The sequence below is a fragment of the Panthera leo genome, chromosome C2 (genome assembly GCF_018350215.1).
Source record: "Panthera leo isolate Ple1 chromosome C2, P.leo_Ple1_pat1.1, whole genome shotgun sequence".
NCBI lineage: Eukaryota > Metazoa > Chordata > Mammalia > Carnivora > Felidae > Panthera > Panthera leo.
The window spans coordinates 7,566,024-7,583,194 of NC_056687.1; the positions used below are offsets into that span (position 1 = coordinate 7,566,024).

The 17,171-nt window shown below is 47.4% G+C and overlaps 1 long non-coding RNA gene across 3 annotated transcripts in view; it reads right to left on the reverse strand.

Moving 5' to 3' along the window:
* The window catches only part of LOC122229898, a 35,364-nt gene extending 32,399 nt beyond the window's left edge, over nt 1-2,965 (reverse strand). For all 3 annotated transcript variants that reach the window (XR_006207174.1, XR_006207173.1, XR_006207175.1), the window contains exon 1: nt 2,883-2,965. This is a non-coding gene — a long non-coding RNA (uncharacterized LOC122229898). The remainder of the gene's footprint in view (nt 1-2,882) is intronic.
* Nucleotides 2,966-17,171: the final 14,206 nt, after the last annotated feature.

Here is a 17,171-nt window from a genome sequence, read left to right on the forward strand (position 1 = left end):
GCCCGAATACATCCACGCCGGGTTCAACGTCTGTGTGGGGCTTGTTTGGGTTTGTTTTTGCTGGTGGGGCGATTTCCTTCTTTCCTTGCCTCCCACAACAAAGCAGTCGATTTCTTTGCTTTGATTTTTCAGCCGGAGCAGTCCAAATTGCAGCCACTTTTTGTGGGTCCCTTAACCGCCCTGTGCTTTTCAACCTGTCTCTGGGGTTTCATAACATGTGGCCGAATATTGTAAAAATGGAGGCCTGCTAGTCTCTGGCCACGCTGCCTCTTTCCAGGTGACACAAACACATCCCAAGCCCCCACCCCAAACGCAAGCAGACGTGGCTCAGATTCAGGACAGGGGACCCTCCTCCACTACGCAGAGCCAATTCCTTCTCTCCAAAGAGTCATGCTGTTCAGGTAGTAAGATTGCCAGATTTACCAAATAAAATTTAGTTAATTTTTTTTTTTAATGTTTACTTATTTACTTTTGAGAGAGGGAGAGGGAGAGAGAGAGCGAGCACACGCAAGGGAGGGGCAGAGAGAGAGGAAGACACAGAATCCGAAGCAGGCTCCAGGCTCTGAGCTGTCAGCGGGGCTCGAACTCACTAACTGGGAGACTGCTAAGGGAGCATAAGGCAGGCTGCCACGGTGTTGCAAACACCGCCCCCACCCCCAGGTGGGATGCCCGTGACATTCCTCAGGCACCCCTGGCTGCCCAGGAACAAAGGAAAGGGGAAAACAAAGGGTCAACCGACAGAGGTCACAGACAGGAGTCTCCATCAGCTTGTAAATATCTTAGTAAATTATAAGAAAAAAACAATCTTATCAACAGCCTCATCTCCAGAAACCCATGGACTCGGGTTCCCTGGAGCCCCAAGGTCACCCTCCCTCCACAGTGCTGTGGGGAACAAAGGCAGAAGGAAATGGCAGGTAAGATATTTTCCTTATAACCTGCAGCCCATTGACAGACTCTTGAGGCAAATCCAGAGTAGAACGTTTCTGCCTTCCCAATGTTAATGCCTTACTAGAGGAAGAATAGCCTTGGCTTGACCATAGCAAGGCCTCAAGTGACTTAGGAGTCCTCTTTAGCACATGAAAGTCCTTCTGGAGGCCTCCTTCTTGCCTTTACCTCCCCCCAACTCCCTAGTATATAAGCAGTCGCTCTGCACAACCCCAGTGCAGCTCTTTCTGCCCACGGGTCCTGTCCCCGTGCTTTAATAAAAATTCCCCTTTTTGCACTGAAGTCGTCTTCAAGAATTCTTTCTTGGCCGTCAGCTCCAAATCCCAACCGATTTCCCAACCCCATCAAGATCGTGACCTGAGCCGAGTCAGACACTTGACCCACTGAGACACCCAGGTGCCCCAGTTAAATTTAACCCAGATAGCAGCAACAACAACAACAAAAATTTAGTGTAAGTGGGCCCAAATATTGCATGAGACCTACTGATGCTGAAAAAGTTACTTGTTTATCTGAAATGTTAATGTAACTGGGCATCCCCGTATTTCATTGCCTCTACCAGGCAGAGATGCACACATATATCCGGGGAGTTCCGTGGCGGTCTGTGGTCAGCCTTTGAGTTAAGTGTTTAAATGGACATAAGTAATAATGATGAGGTTTTGGGGGTGATGGTGGGGGTTCGGAGCTGATGGCCAAGAAAGAATTCTTGAAGACGTCTTTGGTGCAAAAAGGTGAATTTGTTAAAGCTCAGGGACAGGACCCGTGGGCAGAAAGAGCTACACTGGGGTTGTGCACAGTGACTGATTATATACTAGGGAGTTGGGGGAGGTTAAGTCAAAAAGGAGGCCTCGAGAAAGACTTTGATCTGCTAAAGAAGAGCCTAAGTTACCCGCAGCCTTGCTATGGTCAAACTAAGGTTGTTTTCCCTCTACTAAATCATCAACATTAGGACAGCAGGGGGTTCCTGGAGAAAATCCTACTCTGGATTTGCCTCAAGTGCTGTCAGTGGGCTGCAGGTTATAAGGAAATGAAATCTTACCTGCCATTTCCTTCTGCCTTTGTTCCCCACATCACTGTGGAGGGGAGGGTGATGTTGGGGCTCCAGGAAGCTGAGTCTATGGGTTTCTGGAGATTAGGCTGTTGATAAGATTGTCTTTTCCATGTAATTTACTAAGATATTTGCAAACTGATGGAGACTTCTGTCCTGTATGACTGTGATCTCTACCAGTTAACCATTTGTTTCCTTTCCTTTGTCCTTGGGCAGCCAGGGGTGCCTGAAGAATATCACACAGATCCCCCCCTGGGTGGGGGCAGGGGCGGGGGCGGGGGCCAGCAGGTGCTAGTTTGTATTTTGCCCTCAGCCTGCCTTATGCTCCCTCCTCAACAATGATCAGAAATGTAACTTGATTGAGTCCTTGTTTTTTTACGGGTTGGATCCTATGCTAATTACTTTCCTTGACTTGAATCCTTCAAGCTGAGAGCCCTCTTAGGAAGCAGGTCGTAGGGTTATCACCAGGCCACAGAGGAGGAAAAAAGAAAAGCCTGGAGGGGTAAAGTCCTTCGCCCTGGGCTCTGACCTATCTCCCAAGCCCGTGCATTTCACGTGTAGGTGACTCTTGCCCTCTGTACACATTACTCCTTCCCCTGAAGTCATGGCCATTGAGTTTGACGGGGAATCAGAGACACACACACCACCCAGCCTCTGTGATTATTTATCACTCAGTGAAGACGTAAGCACACCAAGTTGCAGGGGTGATAATTTGCATTTCTAACCCACTCCTGCTGGCTAGATGCCAATGCTGCGCTTCCCTTTGAAAACCGCAGGTTTAGGGCACAGGCTCTGCCACCAGCCGCCCTGGATTCGTATCTCAGCCCAGCCGCCTAGCAGCCCTACAACCCTGCACACGCAACTCAACCTCTCTGTGCCTCAGTTTCCTCACCTGCCACGAATACAGAAGAATAAAACGGCATCGCGGACAGATGCGCCGTTCCGTGAGATACTACATGTTAAATGCTTAGCGCCATAACGGGTACTCACAAAATGTCAGCTCTCATTGTTATTACCATTATTTGATCATTAGAAGAGAATTTTGCTAAGGTTCTGACCTCCAAGAAAGAATTCTTTGGTGCCAAAAGGAAGGCAGGGGTGCCTGGAGAAATGTTCTACTCTGCATTTGCCTCGAGTATTTGTCAGTGGGCTGCAGGTTATAAGGAAATTTAATTTTACCTGCCATTTCCTTCCGCCTTTGTTCCCCACATCACTATGGAGAGGAGGGTGATATTAGGGGCTCCAGGAAACTGAGTTTATGGGTTTCTGGAGATTAGGCTCTTGATAAGACGGCCTTTTCCATGTAATTTACTAAGATATTTGCAAACTGCCCTGTATGGCTGTGATCTCTATCAAGTGGCCCTTTGTTTTCTTTCCTTTCCTTTGTCCTAGAGCTGGGTCCTAGATTCTTCTCCATTATATACTAGCACCTTGGGCCAGTCCCTCTACTTTGCTAAACTTCTGTTCTCTGAAATGCAAATTGGAGGGGCGCTTGGTGGCTCAGCAGGTTAAGCGTCAGACTTTGACTTAGGTCATGATCTTGAGGTTTGTGAGTTTGGGTTTGTGAGTTTGAGTCCCGCCAGCACAGATCCTGCTTCAGATCCTCTGTCACCCCCTCTCTCTGCCCCTCTCTGCTCGTGCACCCAAATGCTCTCTCTCCCTCTCTCAAAAATAAACATTTTTTTAATCCCCCACCTCTCTCTGCCCCTTAGGGCCCCCAAGCCCTGAAGGTTTCAGTTTTCTGCTTTACTCGGAGGACTAATCTTACTGAGTTCAAGAGCTTGTGTAAAACTACAGTAACCAAAACGGGATGATATTGGTGTACAATTAGGCACATAAAACAACACAGCAGAACAGAGTCCAAAATTAGACCCACACATAAGTGGACAACTGATTTTTGACAAAGGGGTGAAGACCATTGGGTGAAGAAAGGATACCCTTTTCACCAATTGGTGCCGAACCATCAGGTCTCCATATGCAAAAACAGAAAATGCAATTTGCACCTTGTGCCACACACAAAAATGAACCTAAAATAGATCTCAGACCGACATGCATAATCCAGATCTTTGTGACTAAGGCAAAGATTTTCTTACACAAAACAACACAAAAGGACAAATTCATCATTGTACTTCATCAAAATAAACGCTTCTGGCAACAACCAGTTTGTCCTTTGGAGATCAACAAAAATACTTTTACTATGAGTACGCCCCAAATACTGCATGCATATACATATATAAAAAATTTCTTGTTTCTCTGAACAAAATGACTTGATTGTCTCTTCCCACCTGTCCACTAAGATGCATAAGAGACTTAGAATCTCAGAGAGCATTTGTTACCGTAGACTTTATTTTTTTATTTAAATTTTAGTTAGTTAACATGCAGTACAATGTTGGTTTCAAGAGTAGAATTCAGAGACTCATCACTTACATACAACACCTAGTGCTCATCACAAGTGCCCTGCTTAATGCCCATCACCTATCTAGCCCATCGTCCATCCCACTCCATCAACCCTTAGTTTGTTCTCTATTCTTAAAAGTCTCCTGTGGTTTGTTTCCCTCTCTTCTCTTCCCCCTACCTCCCATATAGTTCATCTGTTTTGTTCCTTACATTCCACATATGAGTGAAATCATAGGGTATTTTTCTTTCTCTGACTGACTTACTTAGCTTGGCATAATACCCTTTACCTCCATCCATATCACTGCAAATGGCAAGATTTCATTCTTTTTGATCACTGAGTATTATTCCATTGTGTGTGTGTATATATGTGTGTGTGTGTGTGTGTGTGTGTGTGTATGTATGTGTATTTATACACATACATATATACATTTATACATATATACACATATATATATGTGTATATAAATACACATACATACACACACACCACATCTTCTTTATCCATTCATCAGTTGATGAACATTTGGGATCTCTACATAGTTTGACTATTGTTGATAATGCTGCTATAAACATTGAGGTGCGTGTACCCCTTTGAATCTGTATTTTTATATCCTTTGGGTAAATACCTAATAGTGCACTTGCTAGATCGTAGGGTAGTTCTATTTTTAGTTTTCTGAGGAACCTCCATACTGTTTTCCAGAGTGGCTGCACCAGTTTGCATTCCCACCATCAGTGTAAGAGGGTTCCCGTTTCTCCACATCCTGGCCAACACTTGTTTCTTGTGTTCTTAATTTTAGCCATTCTGACAGGTGTGAGGTGGGATCTCATTGTGGTTTTCATTTGTATCTCCCTGATGATGCAGGATATTGAGCATCTTTTCATGTGTCTGTTAGCCATCTGGATGTCTTTGGAAAAGTATCTATTCATGTCTTCTGCCCATTTCTTAACTGGGTTGTTTGTTGTTTGTTTTTTGGGTGTTGAGTTTGATAAGTTCTTTACAGATTTTGGATACCACCCCTTCATCAGATACGTCATTTGCAAATATCTTCTCCCATTCCACAGGCCGCCTTTTAGTTTTGTTGATTGTTTCCTTCTCTGTGCAGAAGGTTTTTATCTTGATGAGGTCCCAACAGTTCATGTTTGCTTTTGTTGCCCTTGCCTTTGGCGACGTGTCTAGTAAGAAGTTACTCTGGCTAAGGCCAAAAGGGTCATGGCCTATGTCCTCCTCTAGGATTTTGATGGTTTTCTGTCTCATATGGATCTTTCTGTCTTAAATGGATCTTTCATCCATTTAAAATTTATTTTTGTGTATGGTGTAAGAAAGCGGTCCAGTTTCATTCATTGCATATTGCCGTCTGGTTTTCCTAACACCATCTGGGTTTTCTCTTCTGTTCCATTGATCTATGTGTCTGTTTTTGTGACACTATACTGTCCTGATGACAACAGCTTTGTAACATAGCTCAAAATCTGGAATCGTGATGCCTCCAGTTTTGTTTTCCTCTTTCAGGATTGCTTGGGCTATTTGGTGTCTTTTGTGGTTCCGTATAAATTTTAGGATCGTCTGTTCCAGCCCTGCGGAAAAGTGCTGGTCGTGTTTTGATAGAAATCGCATTAAATGTGTAGACTGCTTTAGGTAGTATAGACATTTCAACAACGTTTGTTCTTCCAGTCCATGAGTGTGGAAGGGTTGCAGTGTGCCGGCTGCAGTGCCCCCGGCCACCACTCACGGATGGGGTTTCCACCGGCAGGGAAGGCCTTCTCTGGATGACCGCAAGTGCTGGGAAATCTTCCCCGGGGAGCTGGGCTTCTGCTCAGACCAGGAAGGCAGTGCTGTCTAAGCTTTCTGAAATGGGGGTTGTCGCAGCAAACGTATCACCACATTCGCCACCCCGTTCCAATTCCACGACTCTGCGACCCACCCCCCCACCGTCCCCACACGGGTGCCTCTGTTCACAGCACAGACCACGGCTTCGCCAGGGACGGGCCCACCAGCCACCCGTGTGGGAAGCACAGACTCATGTCTGAGCGGTGACACCCCACAGCCGAGGACGTGCTCACGGATGCACAACCCGGGTCTTGCTCTGGGTCTGCCGGAGGTAGAGAACCAGAATTTTGTCAGCACTTCCTAAATCCCCGTGGCCCAGAGGCCCAGTTCACGAGCTACACTTTCTTCACGGAGCACCATCTAGGGGGACGTGGAGCCCAAGGACTCAGCCGGTGGTTCTGCTGAAAGGGGTGACTTACAGCCCTGGACTTACACCTCGCCACCCCGTCTTCTCAGAGAACCTGCTCGTAACAGCCTGTGCATCCGGGCCCGGCAGGGAGGTGAGGGAGAAAGCACTGAAATGATTTTCTACAAATTAATTTTCCTGCCAAGGCAGCAAGCTGTTTGGGCCCAGATGGGTGGGCTTTCTTTCAGCATCTGAGAAGTTCTACTGAAAAATAAATATGTACATTCACATCTATTCACTGAGCTCCCTGTGGGAACTCCTAAACTATCACACTACCAGGCAGGAAGAAAGAATCCAGAAACAAGGTCCCCACTCTGGTTCTCAGTGACAAGCTCATAGAGCCGCAGATGCTAGAAATCACGTCCATTTCACTGATGGCGAAACAGAGGCCCAGAGGCGAGCTAACTTTCTTGAGACCTCACAGTTGGTCACTGGCCAACTCGTTCCCTGATTTTCACACCACCGTAAGGTCTGGCCAGCCCAACACGGGCTGGGCGCCTTGGCCTTTGCAGGCCGTAGGCTGGGTTTCTTCTCACGGCCCATAGAGACGCGGAACTGAAACGTTCTCTTCTCCGAACAAACCCCCCACACCACGTTCTAACCTCGTTCTCACGTCACCCAAGTTTTCCAGGTCTTCTGGGATTCCTGAGAGATAGGGATGACAGACTTAGCTAATAAAAATACGGGGCAGGGGCACCTGGGTGGCTCAGTCGGTAAGCGTCTGACTTCAGCTCAGACCATGATCTCACGGTTCGTGAGTTCGAGCCCCACATCGGGCTCTGTGCTGACAGCTCAGAGCCTGGAGCCCGCTTCGGATTCTGTGTCTCCCTCTCTCTCTGCCCCTCCCCCACTGATGCTCTGTCTCTCTCTCTCTCTCTCAAAAATAAATAAACACTAAAAATAAATTGCTGATCGAAATTTTTGACAGCTTTATTGAGGTACAATTGATATAAAAAAACACTGCACATATTTAACGTACTCAGCCTGATGAGTTTGGACATCTGCACCCCCACGATACCATCACAATTGAGGTAGTAAACATATCCGTCACCTCCCAAAGTTTCCTTGTGTCCCTTTGCTTGTTTGAAATTTATTATAGCAATGTATATTATCGAAAGCCTTGGCTTGTTTTCACTGTATCTATTCACATCTTTCCCAGACACGGTATGGGATGGAAGGCCACGATTACAGATGCACTCTCTTGGCCACCCTGGACGGCCACAGCCGCGATACAGTGAATTATGATCACTCCCAAAGGCAAGACAAAGTCACTGGTACTTAAGAAAGCTCCTCAGCAGTCAAGACAGAAGCAGCCTTTAATGAATGAAAAGTACTGGAAGGCAGAGGATGGGGGGAGCCTGTGGATAAGGGCCAGGGGACACTCAGGGAAGCGCACGGGGTGTCTCTCTGATCTGGACTCTCGTGCCAACGGAGAGAGAAATGAGCCGGAGCCTTACGTCAACACGGGCTGGGCTCCTTGGCCTTTGCAGGCCGTAGGCTGGGTTTCTTCTCACGGCCCGTAGAGACGCAGAACTGAAATGTTCTCTTCTCCGAACAAACCCCCCACACCACGTTCTAACCTCGTTCTCACTTCACCCAAGTTTTCCAGGTCTTCTAAACTGGACTTATGCCAAGGCTCCTGGACAACCAACACGGTAGAGCATCAGTGAGGCACCAAGCCCCCGCCCAGACCCGAAGCACACAGAGTCCCGTTACTCACAGGTTTCGGTATTCGCAAATTCACCTACCCCATTAAATTTATCTGCGGCCACAAAACCAACGCCGTGGCGTTTAGTAGCAATTTGTGGGCGTGCACAGAGCGGGGACAAATTTGACTCGCCCGGTACTCGTGTTCCCAGCTGGGGCTGAACAAGGAAATACTCTGCCTTCTCGCTTCCGCTCTCACACCGCAGACAAGTGTCCTTCTCCTCGTCTGTTCAGTGCCAACCCCGCCGTTTTGCACTTTTATGCTTTTTATTGGTGATTTTGCGGTTTAAAATGGCTCCGCGTGACGTGTGGTGCTGAAGTGCTGTGTGGATCCCTGAGTACAAGAAGGCCATATGTGCCTGCGGAAGAAAATATGTGTGTTAAGTAAGCTTCCCTCAGGCAAAAGTGATAGTGCCATTGGCCATGAGCTCCACGCTAAAGAATCAACAATATGTATTAAATAAGGTGTCTTTAAACAGACACATGGGGCCCCTGGGTGGCTCAGTCAGTGAAGCATCTGATTCTTGATTTCAGTTCAGCTCATGGTCTCACAGTTTATGAGATCGAGCCCCGTGTCAGGCCCTACGCTCAGTGTGGAGCCTGCTCGGAATTCTCTCTCTCCCTCCCCCACTCTCTGCCCCTCCCCCACTCGTGCACATGCTCTCTCTCTCTCTCTCTCTCTGTCTCTCAAAATAAATAAACGTAAAGATAAATAAATAAATAAATACACAGACACACACATAAAACAAGGTTAGGTATTGATCTGTCGATGAAGAGGTTGTGACCAAAGTCTCCCGGGAACCTAGCCCATAATGTCTTCTGGAAGCAAAGATGGATTCGTTATTCACGAATTCAGTGTTTGCGGCAACTTTAGAGAACACAACTACCGTGCGTGAGAATTGGTTGCACCAGGAGAGACTTGGGCTGGGCCATCAAGTCCACGTAGGAGAACACGCAGGGTGGGGAAGAAGCAAAGCTCCCATGGCCTTGAGCCATGGCCCGTCTCCCCTTGGTCCGCAGCCCTCACACCCATTGACATAACGCACTGCGGACATTTTCTAACAGACTCCATATTTTAGAGCAGGTGCGGATTTAGAGCAAAAATGAGCAGAAGAGACAGAGACTTCCCACATAGCCCCTGCTCTCACACATGCACAGCCTTCCCCATTATCCACACCCCCACCAGTGTGGTATGCCTCTTACAACCGATGAACCCACATGGACAAGGCAGCACCCAAAGTCCGTAGTTTACATTATAGCTCACTATGGGTGTCGCGCGTTCTGTGGGTTTGGATACACGTGTGATGATGTGCGTCTACTCTTGTAATATCATACAGGATAGTGTCGCTGCCCTAAAAATCCTCTGTGCTCTGAGTACTCAACCCTCTCTCCATCTATCAGCCCCTGGCAACCACTGATTTTTTGACTGTCTCCATAGTTTTGCCCTTTCCACACTCTCACGTAGTGGGGGTCCTACAACAGACAGCCTTTCAGACTGTCTTCTTTCATTCAGTAACATACATAACTGCGTACATTTTAGAAATATCAATGTTGGGGCGCCTGGGTGGCTCAGTCGGTTGAGCTGCCGACGTCGACTCAGGTCATGATCTCACGGTTTGTGAGTTCGAGCCCCACGTCAGGCTCTGTGCTGACAGCTCAGAGCCTGGAGCCTGCTTCTGATTCTGTGTCTCCTTCTCTCTCTGCCCCTCCCCTGCTCATGCTCTGTCTCTCTCTCTGTCTCAGAAATAAATAAACATTAAAAAAAAAAAAAGAAATATCAATGTTTACACTCAACGTTTTCTGGGCACTAGCCAGGTGAATCAGTGGTGACTTCTCACTGACCACTGGAGATCTTGGGCTCACAACTGATAATATGCAGTGATGGAAAACAGCAAATGAACCCCATCACGGGCTCTCACTCTGATAAGTGCTGTATAAGCTATTTTTCTAAAGCAGCTTGAGGATGATAATTCCAAAAAAAAAAAAAAAACCAGGAGATTTAGAGTTTTCGGGATTGCTGGGTGTTTTTCATAGATTTGGGGAAGAGGTGGATAGTATTTAAAACATATTATTTTCTTGCTGTTTGCAGTTAAGCCTTCCCTGGAAATCTTCAACAACACTGCGGGGTTCTTTGGAGCACATTTTCCTCCCCCCCCCCCACCCCCAGCCCGCCCCAGCAAGACCGGGGCTACCCTTGGCCGTCAGTGCCCAATGCTCCTCTCAACAAGCAAGCTCCACGTCTCTAAGTGCACCATGTGGAACACGACAGAAGGATCGAAAGTAGAAAATGTTTACGTTAGGACCGTATACACCTGAAAGGCCGTGTCATGTATTCCAGGCCCTTCAGATGTTAATTCCTCATGCTGCCTCGTGATTCTGAGTAACGCTGGGGGTAGCAGGCCGTCTTCGGTGTTCTGGAAGACTGAGCCCCGCCGTCCATCAAAGTCCTCTGGGTCAGAGCTGCTACTCAGATTTTGTCTGCCTCGTAATATGCTTCCAGGACCTCAAGGCCAACTCACTTCATGATTATTAATCATTAGCCCCTTTGTTTTGAAGCTTGAAGGCTCAGGAACACATTCTTGGGGATGTTTGCAGGGGCACACGGTGGCAACAGAGACACCGTCCTTGACCAAACTTTAGTCAGGCTTCCCTGAGCCCTCTTAGCAACTAGGCACAGCCTTCCTGAGCCCGGTGTTAGCAAAGAATCCTGGTGTCCTGTGGCCAGGTCTTAATTTATAAAGGCACTGAATGATGACAAGGAGAGGTCAGTGCCCTAGAAAGAAAAGCTGAATGTTATTCACAGTTCCCGTAGAAACAAGAGGGATGGCTTGCTACATAGGGTCACAGGAGGCCCAGCAAGTTTGGGTCAGGAAGCGGAAGCAGGAGTGAGGGGAAGACCTTGACCACAGACTTTCTCAGGGTCTCTGCAAGGAAGGCAGGGCAAGGCACAGTAACAGTTTAGGATTAATTAGTCTGAATAACTTCAGCAGGCTTTGGATAGATCGGTGGTCTCCAATCGCCAGGTACCTGGCCTTGGGCTGATTTAGAGCAGGGAAGTATTGGGTGGCTGGGTGAGAGTTGGATAAGAAGGGGGGGGGGTTGGGGAGCACGGCTTTGGACCACGTATCTGCTCATGAAAGTCAAGTTCCAGGCTTGCAGCCCACCTCCCCCAACAATTAGCTGAGCCTGGGAGACACAGTCTCTCCCCAGGACTGTAAAATCCCTGAGCTATGTCAAAACATCGTAAGATACCTACGAAAATTAGAGACATAATTAATGCACCTGCTATGTCAGTTTACTGAATCCCCTACCCTTGATATCTGATCAAATTCCTCATCTCTCCCCCTTGATGTCTAAATTCTTGTCCTGCCTTTCCCAAGAGTCTCCCTCCCCAGGACGGCTCCCCTGGCAATTTTCCATCCACTGACCCCGTCACTCTGCTCATCAGTCATGTCCCAAGTGTCTTTGCTGTATTTGGAACTGGGTTCAGTCTCTCTCCCCCATTGCCATAGTCTTGAATAAAATCTCCTTTACCATTTTAACAAGTCTCAAAATAATGTCTCTTTAACAGTAGCCAAACTTTAGCTCAGTGGTTGGTCCCCTCCCCACTGTTCTTACCCTCATGGGTTATGGACAGGGAAGACATCTGTCAAAGCCCTGTGCCAATATCAGACAGAAGAATCTGTACCAGATGTTTCTGGCCTCTCAGGTAGAGATTTTATTAATTCAAACATATCTTATTCAATTTGAAAGTTTTTTTAAGGCTTGGGTGGGGGGGGAGGAGAAAAGAACGCTTGTTTTCTATCTAGAAGTGATTTGTTTTTATACAACCAACGGCAAAAATCAGTAATCTAAGAATTTAGAAATCCAACATGGAGATGAGAAATATTCTGCAAAGATGAATAATACAGTTATCAAGAGCAGTGGCTCCCGGAGAATACGAAGGAAGGACATTGTTTCGATTAAAGCAATCACCATCACATTGAAGCAGCCCCCAAATTCCAGAACTGCTCAGAGAATGTATAAAAATATCACCAGGTGTAGATGCTGTCAGTGCCGTGCCCGGACGGATCCCTGTCATGCAGTCAGTGCACACGTCCCTCGGGTGCGGACCAGTAAGTGTCCACAGCTCCCCTTCTCTGGAGGGTCGACACAGGCCACCCTCCCCTCCCCAGCCTGCAGCTGATGATTGACTGACACCAGGATCAGGAGCCACCGTCTCTCCAGGAGGCGGGGCTGATTCTATGGTGTGATCTCACTGCAGGAATGAGGCCAAAGCAGGCCTGCAGCTGAGCCTACTCCCTTCCTCAGTGTCTCTCGCCTGTCCTGTCCTGCTTCCTTCTCCTGAGAACAAGACCTCTACGGACCAGGGCTCCTGAAGCCCAGCCCATCCCAAAGGCATAAGAAGCCACCCGCCTCCCCGCTCGGGCAAGGTGCTCTGAGGGCTCCCTGCCTGCCTATAATTGCCCCCCCGAGGGGTGTGGGTGGGGGGGGGGGGGAGGCACCACCCTCTCTGTGCCTGCAAGGACCAGAGGTCGCAGGCTATAACGAGTGTTAGGGGCTCAAGCCAGTTCTCTGAGATCCCAGTGCTGGAAGAAGGGGTCCCGCTGTCCCCCAGTGCTGGGATTTCCTCCCCTGCCACCAGAAGGTTAAAGGAGGCAGTCAGTGTGCATGGATGAGCCACTGCATTTCTTTGCGCCCAGCCACCAACTGGGTGTCAATACCGGAAGCTACAGTGACAGAGGGACCACATCTTTTCTCTTGGGGGGGTGGGGGGGGAAGAGCGCAGTGGGGGAGGGGCAGGGAGAGGGTGGCAGAGGATCCCAAGGGGGCTCTGTGCTGACAGCCTGACAGCAGGGAGCCAGAGACGGGGCTCGAACTCACAAATCGTGAGACCACGACCTGAGCCGAAGTCGGATGCTCAACCGACTGGGCCACCCGCGCGCCCTCTGAGCACCACATCTTTAATTCACAACCTCAAGACGCACCTGTGCCTCCTCCACCGACTCTCCCTCCGACCCTGGCCCAGACCTCCAGCAGGGAAGCTGGAGGAGGCTGCTTCACCCCTATTTACTGCTCCCTCCTCTGGCTTGAGGCTTTGCTCCCTGTGCTATCCCGAAAGGGGCAGAGAGAAAGAGAGCCTGTGGTAACCATGGTTACCCAGAAGGAAGCCGGCACAGCCTCACCTATTAAAGACATCGTTCCACAGGTTGCTGCGCTCGTGACGGTCTGTGGTCTCAGGTACTTGGCAATCCTGCAGCCTTCTCTTGCTTCCCCTGTAAGGCCCCACCCCGAACCCAGTAAATCAGAAACTCTGCGAGCGGACCCAGCAATCTGTCTTGATGAGACTTGCAGACCATTCTGATGGCCATTAGAGACGATAGCCACTGGATTACAAGATAAGCAATTATAATATCCCCATCTCTTGCCGGCCATCAGAGGCTTGTCACATTGATCAATGAGGAGAGTCCTTGAAAAGGAGAATTACAGCCGAAGAAGATGAGAAGAGAGCGAGGAAAACTCATTTGCTCACTTTCTCTTCGAGGCCAGCCACCCTCTCGCATGTTAAGTAGACAAGAGTACCAGCCGCCATTTCCTTCTTGCATTTTTGGATTGATCAAGATTCTTGATAACCAAGGACACTGGATTCTAATAGAAGGGATCTCCAATGTTCTCCCTGGGTCTCCTGACCACAGAAAACATCAGAGTTTGTGCCGAAAATAGTAGATCCATCAGAACACCCCAGAGACGCAAGCAAAAGCAATCGGGACCAATTACAAATAAGGTCACAGATCACAAAGAAATGGCATCAACCCTGGGCATCCCCATTGCAACATCTTGGAAAAAAGCATATGAATAAGGTATCTCGGGATTCCGGTCAAAGAAGAACCAGGGGGATTAGGGATAGTCCTCGCCACGGGAGAACCAGAAGAACTAGAATCTTCCAGCTCCCCAGGGCCGGGGTGCAAGATGCAGGAAGTTGTAGGAAACAATTTAAAAGACCAGAATCCACCCAAATGGCCCCACAGCTATTAAAGGAACTGAATTTTAGGTTTTAAATCTCCCTACAGAAAAATCCTCCAGGCCCAGATGGCTTTACTAGTAAATTCTATCAAACATTTAAGGAATAAGGAATGCCAATTCTACACAAACTCTTCCAGAAAATTGAAGAGAAGAGAACTCTTCCCAGCTCAGTTTTGGAGGCCAGCATTGCCCTGATATTAAAACCAGACAAGAACATCACAAGGAAAGAAAACTTATAGACCAATATCCCTCATAAATAAGTTTTTTTTAACTTAGCAAATCAAATTCAATAATATATAAAATGGGTAACACATCATAATGAAGTGGGGTTCATCCCTAGAATGTATATTGATTTGATACTCAAAAAACAATGCAATTCACCATATTAACCAACTAAAAAAAGAAAGAAAAGAAAGACCATATGACCATCTCAATAGATGCAGAATGCATTTAACCAACTCCAACATCCATTCCTGATTTAAAAAAAAATAAAAACTCTTGCAATCTAGGAACAGAAGAAACCTTGTTCCATCTGATAAAAGAATGTACCAAAAAAAAACCCCACAGTGAACATTACACTTAACAGTGAAAGTCAGGATGCTTTTACCCCTACGATCAGGAATGAGACAAGGGTGTCCACTCTCAACATTCATAGTTGACCTTGGACTCGAGGCTCTGGCCAGTGCAGTCAGGCAAGAGGAGACAAGAGACATTTAGTTTGGGGAGGAAGAAGTATAACCGTTTATTCACAAATGACAGGATCATTTGCACAGAAAATCCTATGGAACAGACAAAAAAAGCTGAGAGCTAATAAGTAAATTTAGTAAGACACAAGAGGGGCGCCTGGGTGGCTCAGTCGGTTAAGCGTCCGACTTCAGCTCAGGTCACGATCTCGAGGTCCGTGAGTTCCAGCCCCGCATCGGGCTCTGGGCTGATGGCTCAGAGCCTGGAGCCTGTTTCCGGTTCTGTGTCTCCCTCTCTCTCTGCCCCTCCCCCGTTCACGCTCTGTCTCTCTCTGTCTCAAAAATAAATAAACATTAAAGACACAAGAAGCCAACTGCACTTCTATTAGCAATGAACAATAAGAAAAAGTTAGGCATAAATACGACAAAAGATATGAGTAACCTCTACACTGCAAACCATAAAACATTGCTGACATGAAAGACGTAGGGAAGGAGAAAGCTCTTTTATACAATATTATCAAAATGTAAATGTCTCCCAAATTGATCTGTAGAGTCAGTGCGATCCCAATCACAATCCCAGAAGCTTTTTTTGCAGCAATTGATAAACGGACCCTGGAATTTGTATGGGAATGTGAAGAACCTAGAACAGACAAAACAACTTGGAATAAGAATAAGACAAGAATAAAGTTGGCCCACGTTACCTGATGTCAAGAAATGCTATAAAACGACAGCAACCCAAACAACATGGTATTGGTGTGAACAGCAAGAAAAACAAAACAGACTAAAGGATCCAGAACGAGACCTTCACGTAAATAGGCGTCTCCCACCACGGAGCAGGTGTTTATTCTGTGCCGCACACTGGGCTAAGTGCTTGAACGTGCTGACAAATTCCCTCTTTTAATCTCAAACAACAACCCCGTGGGTAGGTGCGACTGTGAACCACATTTCAAACATGAGTGTCCTGGAATCAGAGATGTGAACGCACTTGCCTGACTCACCCCAACTACAGTGGTGGAGAGTGGATGTGATTATAAGATCGATGTTCTTAACCACCTGCGGAAGGAGTGGACCGCATTCGATGACCAACTCAGTGACCGTGGCAGATGCCCATCTGATTAGGCCCTTGCTTCCGTCTTACATTGTTGGAGTCATTTACTCATGTGCAGGTAGGCGATACCTATTCTCAAATACCGGGCAGGTGAGCACCCACTTTCCCCTTGGCCTACACGTAGCCCCGTTGCAGAATTGGATCTGAAAATCCACCCAGCTGCTTTCGTGTCTTGGGTGTTTACCTTGCTGGCCTCCTACCGGCTTCGGGGATCTTACTTCCAACAGAAGTGTAGCCAGCCTCCCCCAGGAGCTTCTTCCCCTTTTTGGCCTTAGCTGCTGGGTGCCTCGTACACACTCCTAGTACACAACAAAGGTGTCGGGCCCAACGCCAGGGGCACTGAAGTTGCCTTCAAAAAAGGCCTGTTTTGCTGCCCTTCTCAACAAACTGGTAACCCAGCCAGGAGCTTGTAACACAGAGGACTTAAGACTGACCACGATTTTTCTCTCACACCTTACCTCAGTGCGTAGAATGCCTAATCGCTTCTAGGCTGAATTATTCCACTGGCACTTATGATTCCCCTTCTGTCTCCTGAACAAAAGCCCTGCTCTAGTTGGAATTTTTGAAGCAGGAACAATGATTTTCTATGAGCCATTTCAGTTCAAAATCCACATACTGTCTGAGGGAGTTCTCTGCAGAAGACCCAAAGACACCTGCTATGGTAAAAATACTTTCCAGAATCTTGGCTCTAAAGGCAGATCCATGTTATGCAAAGATATTGAACAGCATGAATAAAATAAAATGTTTACGGAGGAGAAGAGGAAGAGAGGCATCCTATGTTAATATCCTGGTGCTACGTTAGTACCTTGGTCATTTGGAATTATCAGCTTCTGTTCATATATGAGTTACCTCCAGAGAATCAAAACTTCATCTAAAAGAAGACGTGATATGTGTGTGTGTGTGTGTGTGTGTGTGTGTGTGTGTATGTATGTGTGTGTGTGTATGTATATATACATACACACACACACAATGGAGTATTACTCGGAAATCAAAAAGAATGAAATCTTGCCATTTGCAACAATGTGGATGGA